Raw genomic sequence first — 17,424 nt, forward strand, 5'->3', positions numbered from 1 at the left:
CAAAGGGCTGGGATTACAGGCTTGAGCCACCGCGCCTGGCCCATATGAAATTTTTTTATTGGAGTTTCTTTTCTTTAAGAATATTGAACATAACTGCTCCCCCGCCACCAATCTCTTCTGGCATGTAGGATTTCTGCTGAAAAGTCCACTATTAGCCTGACAAATTTCCCTTTGTAGGTGACCTTCCCCTTCTATCTTCCTTTATATTTTTCCTTTTACGTCAATCTTGGAAAATCTGAAGACTGCGTGTCTTGGGGGTGGTCGTCTTGTACAGTATCTCACAGGCATTTTCTGCATTTTCTGAATTTGAATGTTGGCCTCTGTGGTGAGGTTGGGGAAATTTTCATGGACGATATACTCAAGTATGTTTCCAAGTTGCTTGTTTTCTCTCTCTCTTTCAGGGATGCCAGTGAGTCATAGATTTTGTCTATTTATGTAATCCCATAATTCTCGGAGGTTTTTTTTCATTAAGATATTCTCTTTTCTTTATGTTTGTCTGACTGAGTCAGCTCAGAGAACCAGTCTTTGAACTCTGAGAGTCATTCCTCAGCTGGGTCTATTTTGAAAATTATGGAACGCCTCATGAATATATGTGTCATCCTTGTTCAGCGGCCATGCTAATCTCTGTATCATTCCAATTTTAGTATATGTGCTGCCAAAGACAGCACACATCTAAGAATTCTTTGCCTAGACCTCAATCCCAAAATTTTTATACAATTTTTTTTCTAACATAGAATGCAAAACAGTTTTGCAAATTACACTTAAGTCTGCAATCCATTTTGGATTAATTTTTATGTGTAATAAAATGTGAGGTGTATGTTGAGGTTCATATTTATTTGTTTTCCTATGGATTTGCAATTGCTCCAGCACCATATATTGAAAAGGCTGTTCTTCCTCCATTGAATTGCTTTTGCACCTTCATCAAAAATCAGTTAGGCATATTTGTTTGGCTCTATTTCTGGGTTTTCTGTTCAGTTCCACTGATGTATGTGTCTGTCCTTCTACCAATATTATACAATTTTGATTACGATAGCTACATAATAAGTGTTGAAATTAAATGGACTGATTTCTCTTACTTTATTAAAAAATTTAAAGCTATTTTTCTTCCTTTACTTTTTCACATAAATGTTAGAAAGAAAGATGTTGCCCATATCTACAAAAATTCTGCCTGGGAATTTGAAAGGAATTGGATTAAATCTATATGTCTATTTAGGGAAAATTAATATCTTTCATATGTTGAGTCTACCAGTCATTAAATAAAGCCTGACTCTCCATTTATTTAGATTTTTTTTTTTATTTCCTTCATCGGCATTTGGTAACTTTCAGCATATAAATACTGTTTATGTTTTGTTGAATTTACACTCAAGTACTTCATTTTTTGAGTGATTGTAAGTTGTATTTTTAATTTTGGTGTTTATGTGTTCATTACTAGTATAATGAAATAGAATCAATTTTTGTATGTTCATTTTCTATCCTATGACCTTGTTGAACTCACTTAGTATTTTTAGGAGATTTCTTGTAGATTCCTTAGGAATTTCTGTGTAGACAATTATACCTACAAATAGAATTAGTCTTGTTTATTTCTTCCTAATCAATGTAATTTTTATTTCGTTTTCTTGCTTTGTTGTACTGAATAGAACTTCCAGTAATATGGGTGAATAAGAGTGTTTTATATAAAAGCAGACGTCTTTGTTTTCTTTCTGATCTTTGAGGGAAAGCATTAAATTTTTCATCATTAAGTATAATAGTAGCTTTATCCAGTGGAGGAAATTCACTTCTGTTTCTAGTTTTTTTAGAGCTTTTGGTATGAATTGGTGTTGAATTTTTTCAAGTGCTCTTTCTCAAGTGGAATGATCATGTGATATTTTTCCTTAGTTTGTTAAATGGTGTATTACACTGATTGATTTTCAAATGTTGAACTAACCTTACATCCCTGAAATAAGCCCACTTTGTCATGGAATATAATTAATTTCTCTTAAATATTACTGAATTCTATTTGCTTATATGTTCTTAAGAACTTTTTCATGTATTTTCATGAGTGATATTGGCTTATGATTTTCTTTTTTTGTACTATCTCCCTATGATTTTGATATCAGGGTAATAATAGCTTCATAACATAAATTAGGAGTGTTATCTTATATTTTCTGGAGGAAGCTGTGTAAAGTTGGTGTTAATTTTTCTGTAAACATTGGGAAGAATTCTCCAGTGAAACCATCTGGGCCTGATAACTTATTTTGGGAAAACTTTTAAATTATGAATTCAATTTTCTTGATAGTTATTGGACTACACAAATTATTTCATTCTGAATTAGTTGTTGTACTTTGTGATTTTCAAGGAATTGGTCTATTTCATCAAAATTGCCAGAGTTTTGCATGTAGAATTGCCACAGTATTCCCATATTAACTTTTTAATATCTGCAGGATCTGTCATGATATTCCCTGTTTTATTCTTAGTATTGGTAATTTGTGGATTTTCTTTTTTTTCCCTTTGTCAGTCTTGCTAGAGGTTTGTCAACGTAATTGATCTTCTCAAAGGATGAGGTTTTAGTTTTTTTGAGTTTTTGTGTTGTTTTTCTGGTTTCACATTAATTTGTGATTAATGATTTCTGCATTTTCTTCTATTTATTTTGTGTTCATTTTTCTTTTCTTTGTCTAGGTTCTTGAGGTAGGAGTTTAGGTTACTGATTTCAGACTTTTTCTCGGTTCTAATGTAGGCGTTTAATGCTGTAAATTTCCCTCTAAGCACTGCTTTAGCTGTATCCCACAAATTTTTATATGCTGTACTTTCATTTTTATTCAGTTCTTTTGGGACTTCCTCTTTGATCCATGGATTATTTACAAATGCATTGTTTATCATTCTGTTGTTGATTTCTAGTTTTCTTACATTGTAGTCAGAGAATACAATTTGTATGGTATCAATCCTTTAAATTTGTTGAGGTTTGTTTTATGGTCTAGAATATGATCTATCTCAGTATAGGTTCCATGGGCTCTTAAGAAGAGTGTGTATTCTGCTGTTTGTCTGGTGGAGTGTTCCATAAATGTCAATTAGATTCTATTGGTTGATAGTGTTGTTGAGTTTTTTATATTCTTGCTGATTTTCTGCCTACCTATTATATCAATTGTTGAAAGAGGGCTATTGAAGTTTACAACTGTAATTGTAGATCTGTCTATTTCTCTTTTCAGTTTCACCAGTTTTTGTTTCAGATATTTCATAACTCTGTTGCTTTTTGTATACACATCGATGTTTATATATACACACAGATATTTCATAACTGTTACTTTTTGTATACACTTCTATGTTCTCCTGGTAGAGTCACCCTTCTAACATTATGTAGGGCCAGGCTCAGGCAATGATCCATGCCTATAATCCCAGTGCTTTTGGAGGCCAAGGTAGGAGGACTGCTTGAGGCCAGGAGTTTGAGACCAGCCTGGGCAACAAAGTAATATCCCATCTCTACAAAAAATAAAATAAAATAGAATAAATTAGCCGGGCATGGTGGTGCACACCTGTAATCCTAGCTACTCCAGCGGCTGAGGCAGGAGGATTGCTTCAGCCCAGGAGTTGAAGGCTATAGTGAGCTACGATCATGCCACTGCACTTCAGCCTGAGTAACAGAGTGATATGCTATCTCTAAAATAATAATAATAATAATAAATTTTTAAAAATATTGTGTAATGTCACTCTGTATCTGGTAAATTTCTCTGCTCATAAGTCTATTTTATCTGATATTAATATAACTATTCCCACTTTCTTTGAATTAATTTTTACATGGTATGTCTTTTTCTATCCATTTACTTTGTTATATTTATTAAAGTTCCTAATAGACAGCAGGTAATTGAGTCATGTTTTTAATATGTTCTGCTAATCTTTGTCTTTTAATTGGTGTATGTGGACACACTTTTTTATCCATATAATTTACTTCTTTAAAATTCAATAACTAATGCATACACAATGTATAAAATTTTAAAGATACTAAAGAGTTTCTGATATTAAAAACATTGAACTGAGCATGGTGGTTTATGCCTATAATCCCAGCACTTTGAGAGGCAGAAGCAGAAGGATCATCTTGAGGCCAGGAGTTTGAGACCAGCCTGGGCAATGTAGTGGCATCCTGTATCTCCAAAAATAATTATATATGTATATAAGCTGGGTGTGATGGTACATGCCTGTAGTTCCAGCTACTTGGGTGGCTAAGCTGGAGGGATCTCTTGAATCCAGAAGTTCAACACTGTAGTAAGCTATGATCATGCCATTGCACTCCCACTTAGGTGGCAGAGCAAGACCTGTCTCTAAAAAAGAAAAAAAATATATTAAAAAGTCAGTTCCCTTCCATTCCACCTCTTTCCCCAGTCCTCCCATCCCCTTCCCAAGAGGTAGCCATGTTTTCCATTTTGATGTTGTCTTCTATCAGAGTTGGTCTACAAAATGAAAACATATACAGGACTATATAAAATATAAATGAGAACAAAGTATATGTATTGTTCTACTTGTTGCCTTATATATAATTAATAGCACATCTTGAAGATCTTTTTATATTGGTACATATAGAATACTGGCAACATTTAAATAAAAATAGTTTCTTCCAGTTTCAAACGTCTTAGAAGTCAATCTCAGGAAGTATGTTCTCGTATAGAAGATTAAATCTAAAAATCTACATGAGTTGAGACATTTATGGAGCAGAATGGAGATTGTAATTTATGATGAAATATGTAAATTGGTAAATATTTAGAGCTTGAATAAGAAATAATTTTGAAGAAACATAATGGCAATCTATTTATAAGCCATACATTTCCAGAGAGTTGTGAAGTTACTTACCAGCAACTGCCCATATGGCCAACAATAATGGAGGAAGACCAAGAAAAGAAAAGGCAATATTTTAAGTCAAAATTTAGCTCTGGAAACTTTGTAAAATACTTCATGTCAGTATTACCTTACTATTATTATTACCCAAATGGAGGAAAGCCTAATATCCCATGAAATAAAACAAAATTCTAGATCTTAGAACCTTTCTAAGTTCTGAGAGAACTGCAAAATAAAGACTGGGTGATTCATCTATTTAAACAAGACATATTAGCTACTTAACTGTGTTTGAGACACAGTTCTAGTCAATGAATAAGATAGACAAGGTCTCTGCAATCTTGGAGCTTACATTCTGGGGAAGGCAGTGAGAGGAAAGAAAATTAAAACATAAAAACAACACAAAACAAAAAAGCCAGGTAGTGGTATGCACTGTGATGAGAACAAAGCAGGGTTATGTTTTACCAAGACACAAGAAGATTATTGTATAGTATTTGGTGTTAGAAGATGATGTTACACTGAGAAGCCCAGGAAACCATATCCATAATCCAAGAAAAAGTCTTTTGCTTACATTTCTCAAGTTTGCTCTGTCCTCCTCTGACCTCTTTCTGGCCAAATTCTTAAAGCCACAGTGTAATTCCACATTCTTGGTAAAGCCTTCTAAAATATTCCTGCCAGGAAGAACAGAGTGCACCTGATGTAGTAGCCACTGTAAGAACTGTATTGGAGAATGATCGGATTGGCCCGTGCAAGAGGGATTGGAGAGAAGAAGAAACCGCAAGCAGAAAAACCAGATGAGGAAATTAAGCTAAATATTAACTATCTCAAGAATATTCCCAGAAGTGACTGCTAAATTTAAGTCCCTGCTTACAATGAAATACTGTATAGCAGGGGTTCTCAAACGTTTTGGTCTTAGGACCCTTACAGCCTTAAAAATTATTGAGAACTCCAAAGAACTTTCAATTATGTGGGTCATAACTACTGATATTTACTGTATTATAACTTGAAACTGAAAAAATTTAAAAATATTTATAAACATTGAAAAATAATAAACCCATTGTAAGCTAATATAAATAGCATGTTTTTGTTAAACATCACTTTATTTTCCAAAGCAAAAAATTTAGTGAGAAGAGAGGCCTTCTTTTACATTTTAATATCTGGCTTATGAGAAAATAGCTGAGTTTCTCATTTCTGCTTTTCCATTTAATCTGTTGGTGTATGTTTTATTTAAAGTACAGTTAACCCTTGAAGAACATGGGTCTGAACTGTGCAGGTCCACTTATATGTGGATTCTTTTCCAATAAAAGTTGCAGATGTGCCTGTCTCTCCTGCCTCCTATTCACCACCTCTACTGCCTCAGCCACTCCTGAGTCAGCAATACCAACCGTTCCTCTTCCTCCTCCTTCTCAATCTACTCAGCATGAAAATGATGAGGATGAAGACCTTTATGACGATCCGCTTTCAAACTACTGGACTCAAGTGATCTTCCTACCTCAGCCTCCAAAATAGCTGGGACTACAGGTATACACCACAATGCTAGTTAATTTTTTTTTTTTTTTGTAGAGATGGAGTCTTGCTTTGTTGCCCAGGTTGGTCCTGCACTCCTGGCTTCAAGTGATGCTTCTGCCTCGGCCTCCCCACAAAGTGCTGGGAACATAGGCATGAGCCACGGTGACTGGCCAAATTAAAATTTTTCTTTTTTTTTTTTTTTTTACCAAGAACATTATTAAGCTAAACTAACTTTATGGAAAATAATTGTTTCTTTCTGTTGACTGGTAGTGAATGGTGTTGAACAATAAGAGAGTGATGACTAGAACCATTTGGTGCCGTTCCCTGATTGTGGTAAGGCACCAGCCATTTTTCCCACTATTGCTTTTGTACTATCAGTGCAATGAAAAAGGCAAATTATGTGTTCCTGTATTTATGAAAATAGTTTACTTCTGGATCACACTTGTGAACCACACTTTGAGAATAGCTACTGGACAAAAATGTGAATGGATGATCTATTACTATGCACAACAATATGGATGAGTGTCAGGAATATAATGCTGAATGATGGAAGCCAGACCCATAATAATATAGGCTACAAGATCTTTTATATCTAAAATACAAAAACAGGAAAAGCTTAACTTTGGTGTTGGAAATTAGGAGAAGGGTTATCCTTAGGGATGCTGAGTGTAATGAGGCATGAGGCATGAGGCATGGGATGCTGTGAATGTTCTGTCCTGAGCTAGATGTTGGTTACAAGGGTCTGTTCAACTATGAAATTCATTAGCTGTATGCTTATAATATGTACACTTTCTGTGTGTATACTATATTTCAATAAGAAGTTCAGAAAATAATACTTATGTTCTTGTGTTTTGTTTCCTACCTCAGTTAATGGAAAGTTCTGGGTGGTGGCCTCTGAGTAGTAATAATCAAGATAAAGTGACTTTTTGCTTTTTTCAATGCTAGCAATATTAGCTATTTAAAAGGTTTTGCCTGGCTTCAAATTAAAGTCTATCGTTTTTAGGATGCTATGTGACTCACACTAGGTGAACACTGACCATGTTTTCCTATGGAATTTTTAAAAATGCAGTGTATGTGGTTGGATGCAAGCTGTCTATGGGTTTATGACCTTCAATGCAATTTTATATTTTCAGTTGACTGTTGTATCTGGAAGGAGATCATAATGAAGCAGAGGCCCTATTTTATGCCTGTGGTCCAGCAGAAGGGGCTGGCTGACACGGAATTAATGTATTCCGTTTATTCATGCTATGGCTGGAGAGGTAGAATTATTCTGCAGGAGAGGTAGAATTAGAACCAAAAAACATTTTAGGCATTTGGCCTTTGCTAAAATAATATTTCTCTCCCAGTCTTCTCTTCCACCTTCCCTACACATTTAAGTTTTCTCCCTCTTCCAGCTTGGCTGAGGCCCTGCCTCACCCACAAAGCCTTTGCCAACTTCTGCTGCCTGTTGCTACTCCCCTCTTTTGAACTCAGCACTCTTTTTTATATTGCCGACCCTCCAGTTTATTTGTTCATTAATTCAATTTATGTTAGTAAACTTATCTAACTCCTACATGTGTAGGTTTAGGATCCAAAGACAAATATTTCAGACCAGCTGGATAGAAGAAAGACAAGTGGAAAGCTCACTTCAATACGGTCTGGCAAGTGTGACACTAGAGAGAGGCACAGCAGGCCAGGAGAACAACTGGGAGGCACAAAGTGGGTCAACATCAGGGGAAGTTTAGAGTCAGATAGCCCTCAACTTGAGCCTTTGCTTTGTTATGTACTTTGTGGGGTGTTTGGCAAGTTACTTAAGGTCACTAAATTTCAGTTTCTTCAGGTGAAAAGTGGAGATATTAGGTGTTCCTATCTTAGGGGGCATTGTGAGGAGTAAATGAAGCTGTGTGCAGAACAGCTCCGTAGTATATGCCTGGCACAGGATAAGTGCTCAGTGAATGTGAGATATTATCACTATTATTTTTTGTGTGTATAATGTCATGGCCCATGTGGTGAATTGTTCGAGCTATGTCATAACAAATACATAATCTCAATTTAACTCAAAGTTTTAATTTGTATTTCTTGGACTCATAGAGGTTCAGGCTTAGCACATAATCATACTCCTCAAGAGCATCTCTTTTGTTTTTCTTCCCCATCTACTTCTATTATGCATTCAGGAGCTGGCCTTCCTAAGACGCTTCCTTCAAAACTATTTTTTGTTTCTCATCCATTCTGCCCCTGTCTCATGGCCCCAAAGTGGCTGTCACAAACCTATGAGACAGGTATTATACCCATTTTATAGATAAAGGAAGTGAGCCTCAGAGAGCTACTAAGTAACTTATCCAAGATTATACAGCTAATAAGTGACGTTGCCTAGTCTATGTCAAAGTTGCCGGCCTGGCCAGGCATGGTGGTCCACGCCTGTAATCCCAGCACTTCAGGAGGCTGAGGCGGAAGGATTGCTTGAGCCCAGGAGGTGAAGGCTCCAGTGAGCCATGTTTGTGCCACTGCACTCTGGCCTGGGCAACAAAGTGAGACCTTGTCTCAAATAAAAAGAAAGAAGGAAAGAAGGAAGGAAGGAGGGAAGGAGAGGAGAAGAGAGGGAGGGAGGGAAGAGAAAGCAAGAAAGGGAAGGAAGGAAGGAAGGAAGAAAGGAGACAGAGAAAGAAAGAAAGAAAAGGGAAAAGAAAAGGAAAAGAAAGAGAAAGGTAGGTGGTTGGTATGACCAACCAAAATTCCTTATCTCTCATTGTCTCCACAGAAGACCCTACTCTGTCTCCTGCTAAAGGTCTGTCAGAGCCTGTATAAAGGTTTTGAAGTCACTTTCTTTTGGAGCAGGATGTCTAAAGCTGATGCTGTATGTTGCCCGATGAACAACCATTCCCTTCCCCTTTCTTCCTTGTTGTTAAAGCCTGTCTCCCACGACAGAGGCTGAAAATGCCAAATACCAGTTTTCCCTGCCTCTTTGTTGCTATGGTGTGGGTCTGTGACTCAGTCCTGGCTAATGGGACATGAGGAGAAGTTTGCTCAGAGGCATCTGAAAAGGGTTTGTCTCCTTAGTACAAAGATATATAAGAGGAGTCTCTACTCTCTTCCTACCCTTCCTGTTTTGAACATTGCTTTGTGAAGACATGATGCTTTGGGCTGTGGCAGCCATCTGGTGTCTATAATGTTTTGTGCCCCCTCTTCATGCATTTTAATCTCAGATGGTAAAAGACACCCTCAAGTACACTAGGACTTACCTATAATTAATTATGCTATTCAGAACATGTTATGTAAATGTTAACATGACCATGGTAAAGAATAGAATATTTTAATGGAAATGTTTGTGAGGAGGCAGAAACCTTTGAAATTATCTAGATTATCAACTCTTTATTTCACAGAAAAAAGAAACTGATATCCAAAGCTTTTAAACATCTTTCCTAAAATTATACTTGGTTAGTGACAGAATCTGGCATAGAAGCTAGGCCTTCTGACTCTATTTCAAACATTATTTCTGTAAGACATTTCTTGATGAATAAGACATCACTCAGTTGGAACTGTGCTACTTAAAATATTTGTGACAAGTAAGTGACCATCTGAAGTGATTCAACTTGTTTGATTCATTTTGTTTCTGAATAGTTCCAAGCTTAGGTGGCTATTTAGTGAGACTATCTGATATTCTTTTTTTCTGAGATTCTTCCTTAAATTTAGTAAGTTGTTTGAAACAGAAGTACCATGATTTTAGTCATTCTGCAGCAGAGAAACCAAAATTCTGTGATGCCCTTTCTTGGTATGATATTAGTCAGAGAAGGAAGAGATGTATTACTCCCCAGTGCCATTATTTGTAATTGTGTACTTCACTAAAGGAGATTATAATTAATTTTATTCACAACATATATTTTCAGTGTTATTTTCAACAGAGTTTAGGTCATTATGGATTACTTGAATGTCACTTTGCCGTCCCTTGGCCTGTTGTGGATTGATTTGTAGTCTCTAAGAACATATTCTGAACTCCTAACCTCTGGTACCTAGAAATGTTACCTTATTTGGAAACAAGGTCTTTATAGATGTAGTCAAGTTAAGTATCCTTGTCATACGGAAGACAAGGATCCCCACTCTTACCGCTCCTCTTCAGTATAATACTGGAAGTCCTAGCCAGAACAATCAGGCAAGAGAAAAAAATAAAGGACATTTGAATTGGAAAAGAGGAAGTAAAATTGTCTCTCTTTGCAGGTTCTTTTATTAAGAAAACTCAAAGGTTCCATCATAACACTCCTAGAGCTGGTAAGCAAATTCAGTAAAGTTACAGGATACAAAATCAATATGCAAAAATCACCAGTGTTTGTACACACCAATAATGAAATTGTTGAAAAAAAATCAACAAAGCAACCCCATTTACAACCATTGCAAAAAAAAATAAAATATCTAGGAATAAATTTAACCAAGGCAGTCAAAGATTGCTACAAGAAAAACTACAAAACAGTGATGAAAGAAGTTGAAGAGGACACAAACAAATGGAAAAACAGTCCATACTCATGGACTGGAAGAGTCAATATCATTAAAATGACTGTGCTGCTCAAAGCAATATACATATTCAATGCAATGTCTATCAAAATATCAATGTCATGTTTCACAAAAATATTTTAAAAATCCTAAAATGTATATAGAACAAAAAATGAACCAGAAGAGTCAAAGGAATCTCGAGCAAAAAGAACAGAACTGGAGGTAACACACTGCCTGACTTCAAAGTATATTACAAGGCTATAGTAACCAAAACAGCATCTTATTGGTATAAAAATAGACACATGGTCAACGAGGAACAGAATAGAGCACCCAGAAATAAACCCACGTATTTACAGTCAACTGATTTTCAACAAAGGTGCCAAGAACATTTATGGGGAAAGGACATGCTTTTCAATAAATGGTGTTGGGAAAATTAAATATCCATATGCAGAATAATAAAACTGGACCTCTATCTCTCCCCATATACAAGAATCAACCCAAGAAGGATTAAAGATTTAAATGTAGGCCATGAAACTATAAAACTACTAGAAAAAAAAACATAGAGAAAATACTTCAGGACATTTGGTCTAGGCAAAAATATTACAGCTAAGACCTCAAAAGCACAGCCAACTAAAACAAAAATAGACACATGGGACTATATTAAACTAAAAATTATCATCAGAGCAAAGGAAACAATCAACAGAGTGAAGAGACAACCTATTGAATGGGAGAAAATATTTGTAAACTATTCATCAAACAAGGAACTAAATAACTCAACACAACAATTAAAAAAGCAAATAATCCCATTAAAAATTGGGCAAAGAACATGAAAAAAAAGTTCTCAAAAGACGACATGCAAATGGCCAATAGGTATATGAAAAAATGCTGAACATCCCTAAGCATCAAGGAATTTAAAATTAAAACCACAAAGAGATATCACCTTGCCCCAGTCAGAATGAATCTTATTAAAAAGATAAAGATAATAGATGCTGGTCAGGATGTGGAGAAAAATAAATTATTATACACCATTGATGGGAATGTAAGTTTGTACAACCACAATGAAAAACAATATAGAGATTTCTCAAACTAAAAATAGAACAACCATATGACCCAGCAATCCCTCCCCTCTAATACATATCTATCCAAAGGAAAAAAAATCAGTATATCAGAGTGGTACCTGCACCCCTATGTTTATTGCAGCACCATTCACAATAGCATAGAAATGGAATCAACCTAAGTGTCCATCAGTGCACAAATAAAGAGAACATGGTATATATACACAATAGAATATTGTTCAGCCATGAAAAAGAATGAAATCGTATCATTTGTAGTAACATGAATGGAACTGGAAGTCATTATGTTAAGTGAAATAAACCAGGCACAGAAAAACAAACTCTGCATGTTCTCACTCATATGTGGGAGCTAAAAAACTTGACCTCATGAAGATAGGACTAGGATAGATACCAGAGGCTGGGAAAGGGTGTGAGGGCAGGAAGGGGAAATGAAGAGATGTTGGTGAATGGGTACACACTTACATAGAAGACATAAATTCTAATGTCTGAGAGCAGACTAGGGTGACCATAGTTAGCAAAAATAGATTACATATTTCAAAGTAGAGAGATGAGAGGGCCTTCACCCTTGAATCAGGGAGTGAGCATATGACCTAGGTATGGACAATTAGAACAACTAATTCCTAGATATGCGAATTAATTTAGGGGTGGGCACATGAGCTAAGTTGGCCAGTTCAGAGTAAATCTTGAATCCTGAAACTCATGTGTAAGGCACAATAAGAAATGCTTTATTTTCTCCAATTTACTTAGTCTAGAGGGGAGCTGCTGGCAACCCATCTGGCCATCATGCATCATCTGAGAAGGTAAATTAGTATCCTGTGGCTGCCATAAGAAATCATCATAATTGGTGGCTTAAAACAACATAACTTTATTCTCTACTAGTGCTAGGGGCCAGGATTCTGTTCAATGTTCATTTCAATGGGCTAAATGCAGAATGTTGACAGGACCTTGCTTCCTCCAGACGCTCCAGGGGAGAATCGGATCCTTATGTCTTCCAGCTTCTGGTGGCTTCGTCAGTCCAATCGCTGCCACCATCTTCACATTGTTCTCTCCTCTTCTGCGCATATCAAATCTTCCTCTGCCTCACTCTTAAAGACAATTGTGATTGATTAGATTTAGGGCCCACCCAGATCAACGAATAATCTCCCCAAGTCAAGATGCTTACCTTAATCATATCTACAAAGACCCCTTTTTCCTTAAAAGGTAATATTTACAGGTTCCAGAGATTAGGGGTTAATGTCTTTGGGTGACCATTATACAGCCTACTAAAGAAGTGAACACAGAAAAGTAGAGACACTGGGTTCCGACAACACTATCAGTTGGCGGACCTTACATGTTGAAGGCATGGAGGTAACTTTTCTAGCTTTGATCTTACATCGGACTCTAAGTTTAAAATCAATATCACATATATGGAATCAAATTAAAATAACACCAATGTAGAGGCAGTTGTACCACTTCTGTGTCATATACCAACAATGGTATTTAGTAAGTATTTATTGACTTTGTTGCTATTCATTTTTTTCCTTCCTTTCCTTCTTTTTCCTTTCCTCCCTCCCTCCTTCCCTTCTTTTTTTTCTTCTCTCTCTCTCTCTACCTTGTTTGGTTAAAACCCAAACAGATTTATGAAAATATAAAATGATATACACACATTAGCACTTTTGTGTTCAAGACAGTGTGTAAATGGGGGCATACGAGGATATAACAGCTGGAATTATAAAACTGTATGCAATTTATACTTTAAAAACACACAAAGATCATAGATAGAAAAGAGTTAAGTGGAAGTCTAAAAATAAAGACTGGAAAAAGCGCATTTATGTTGCCATAGAAAGGAGGGGGGCATTGGGTTTGTTTGAAAAGCAGTGAAGGTAAAATTACAGATATGTTGGAAATTTTCTGAAAAGTTTTTACTGATGGGTTATCTTATACCCACCTTACTAATGTATATGTAAATAGCTATATTTTTGTCTATCTGAGATGATTTTCTTGAGAGTCTGTTATGATTTCTGAATCCTTGTAGTTCTAACAGAAACAGAGGTAAAAGAATACAAATTATTACTCAAAGATAGACACATAATTGATAAACATTGTCTATGAGAAGTAAGTTGGATAAACCAAACACTTTATTCTTGGAAAGAGCTGTTCTATAATACAAATCTATTCAGGGAGAGAAACAAATTTAATTCCTGCCCCCTGCCTCGCCATTCTTCTTCTTTTTCTTCTTTCTCTTTTTCTATGAAATTCTACAGTTCATCAGTTACTGCACTATGTATCTTTGGATCCCTCTGAGAAGGTCAAGCTCCTAATAACTAATAAGTAACTAATAACTGTAGTTACTCTGATCAGCTTCTAACGTGTCCCCACCTTGCACTTCTCAGACAGCGAGATAAATAAAAATAGCATCAATATAAGCATTTCCAAACCAGCAGAAATTCTTACCCAAAGGTCTTAACTGGCCATTGGTTGTAGCTGCAGACTTAAGAAGGGGCAGAGTGGTTTCTTAGCCCCATATAGACTGGGTGTCTTCCCTTAGTTTATCTCCACCTGATAACTGGTCCAAAGCTAGGGGACCAGGACCTTACAACCATTGTTCCAATGAACAGTAGGAACTCTTCAAAACATAACCAGCCTTCTGGGAGAAGGCAAATGGAGCATAAAAAATCAAATGTAGGCTGGGCGCGGTGGCTTATGCCTGTAATTCCAACACTTTGGGAGGCTGAGGCGGGCAGATTGCTTGAGCTCAGGAGTTCGAGACTAGCCTGGGCAACATGGCAAAATCCTGTCTCTACAAAAAATACAAAAAATTAGCCAGGGGTAGGGTGGTGGTACATGCCTGTAGTCCAAGCTACTTGGGAGGCTGAGGTGGGAGGATCGGTCAAGCCTGGGAGGCAGAGGTTGCAGTAAGCCGAGATCACACCACTGCACTCCAGCCTAGGTGACAGAGTGAGACCCTGCCTCAAAAAAAGAATTAAAAAAAAATGTATTTTAAGAATCCGTTTTATTGCAGATAGTAATTCATGTGTTCACCTTTTCTGGCTTCTTGATTTCTAGGTTTAACTTTCTCCCCAACTTGGTTCTACCCAACAGCCCTTTTGGCCGCTCCTCCCTGGAATCGTTTCCTGTCATGACATTTTTAGAAACCAAAATAACAGCATTTACAATGTAACAGCTAAATATTCCCATAGAATATCTTGGTAAAACAAGCATTTTTGCATGGTAGTTTTTAACACACTATTGGCTATGTATTCAGACTGAACCTCTTGAGTGTCCACAGTTTCTGGCTAACCAATGGGCTGATTGCAGGATTGTTCGCTGTCACTCCGTAATCACATCTGGCATACAAAGCTGGCGGCATCCTGGCTTCCAGGCTCTTCTTGTGTAGTGTCTCGTTTTAATGTCAGAACACACATTTATTCAGGGAGTGAGGGGGAGGGTGCTTTTAATAATAAGAGGCAGCTGTGTAATTCTCTGTAAAAAATGAAGCAGAAGAAGTACCTTGTAATATTACATGGGGTTATGAGATACCGCAAATGGAATGTTAGTTGGACAAATTCAATATATTTTGAATTCTTTGGATTTTTTTAAAAGAAGATAATCACTTGTGCTTTTTTCAATACAATTATTTACGTAGCCTTTTACATCTTGAATTTTCCAATTTAAATTTAGTACAGCATAAACTCAGAGAGGTGCTGGGAAAAATTTCCAAAGTGTCTGTAGACAGTGTTCTTAAACCACGATGGCAAAACCTCAAAAATAGATGCAGCTCCATCAGAGTTAAATTGAATGACTCAATGTCTGGACCACTCAGGTTTTTTTCTAGTTAGGGAAGGGGAGAGACTGTTCTCTGTAGAAATTCAGCGTCCTGGACGGAGGAAGTTTGTTTTGTTTTTGTTTTTAGAGAGCGGGAAAAAGTGCCATCATGGGAAATTAGAATAAAAACAGAAGTCTCTTTAAAAGTGTAAAATAACAGTCAGCTTCCTTGTTTTTTGTTACTTTTTATTTTCAAAAATTACATGGTAGCCTGGAGCTGTGTCTTAGAGATCAGTTTACCCAACTTCCACAATTTATAAAGCCTTGAGGCTCCCTTTTCCCTCGTGTGTCTTCCTTTGCAATCACTTTCCCAGACTATTGTGCATCATACAAGGGGTGGCAATGCGACTAAGTTTTGGCCAACAATATATAAGGGGAAGTATGGTGGTTGTGTCACTGTTACAAATAAAAAGTGCCTTGATAAAAATGATTTTCAGCTTCACCGGCTTCACATTTTTTGTAGTCTCTCTCTCTCTCTGTGTGTGTGTGTGTGTGTGTGTGTGTATGTGCACGTATGTGTGTGTCTGTGATTACAAAGGCTAGAAATGGCTTCATGTTTTTGTATGGGAATGTGATGCCTAGAGCTTAGCAGCCATCTTGGGCCTATGAGGTGGCAAGACTAATGATGGAGAGAGAGCAGAGTAGGAGGATGGAAAGAGCTTGATTCAGCCAGCCACTGTACCAAATCTGGAACATCCTACCTCTGGATTTCTTTCTATGTGAGTCAATTAATTGTCTTTATTTCATAGGTCACTTGTAGTTTCAGTCAGTTTTTCTGTTACTCATACCTCTGTACATTTCTAATTAATACACCCTGAAAGATTAATCTGCCCAAGTTTATAAAATACGTAGTAGCATAGTCTCAATTGGAATCCAGCTCTTCTAATGTCTTGTTTATTATCTTTCCCTCTCACTGTCTGCCCCTGTTCTATCACCAGATTAGTCTCTATACGAATAAATGGGTTATTGTCTTGATTAAACCTGTTAAGTATGGTACTGCAGTAAATTGTATTTGTACCCTAGATTAGTGCCTGCATTTGCAATCCCTTTTGCTAATAGGCATAAATTTTATAGCCTGTCTTTGCATGAAAAGGCTTGACAAGTTAAGAATTATTAGATGATTCATTTTCAGATTGAAAGCCTTGATTTAAGAAGAGGTAACCATTGCAAGTCGTGTTAATATTGAGGGAATTTAATGTGTCAACATGCTTACAAAGTTGACTGTATTTCAAACCTCAAATTCTTATCCTGAAAGGTGTTTTTAGGAACAAGTAAGTAAAATTATATCAAAATAGAAAAATGTAAGCAAATGTTTGGCAAAACTAAAGAGTAAGAATAAAATATATAGGTAATAATATCTCAGAATATATGACATACTACACCAAAATTATCTGAAAACTTGTGCTCTCTTCCTGGATTTACCAATTATTTTTGTGTAATAAAAATCTCATCTGATTGGTTTTTCTCTACTTTTAAAATAACCATTTTATGGCACCATAGAATTCTAGGGCTGAAAAGATTCAAAAATCCATGTTATCCATTACCTGGCTTTGAGAGAGACCCATTAAATCATTTTACCAGGTGAGAATGGATGATTTTCCAAAGATTCTATAGAAAAGAAAGTTGTAAACTTTCTGTACAGAATAGAGAATAATCATGACCTGTATCACGAACACAAATGAAATCGTATTTTAAGAGCACTTTTAGTTTGTTATGTGAAGGATCCTAGATACAAAGGAGACTTTACTCTTTCTCCTTCAGGTCCTTAGAAGACATTTTG

General features: G+C 36.4%; 1 non-coding gene across 1 annotated transcript; it reads right to left on the reverse strand.

Annotated features, from left to right (window-relative positions):
* Positions 1 to 564: 564 nt before the first annotated feature.
* Positions 565 to 668, reverse strand: LOC112627170. The gene has a single exon (XR_003120038.1). It is a non-coding gene; the product is annotated as a U6 spliceosomal RNA (small nuclear RNA).
* Between the last annotated feature and the right edge of the window lie 16,756 nt (positions 669 to 17,424).

The sequence above is a fragment of the Theropithecus gelada genome, chromosome 6 (assembly GCF_003255815.1).
Source record: "Theropithecus gelada isolate Dixy chromosome 6, Tgel_1.0, whole genome shotgun sequence".
NCBI classification, from domain to species: domain Eukaryota; kingdom Metazoa; phylum Chordata; class Mammalia; order Primates; family Cercopithecidae; genus Theropithecus; species Theropithecus gelada.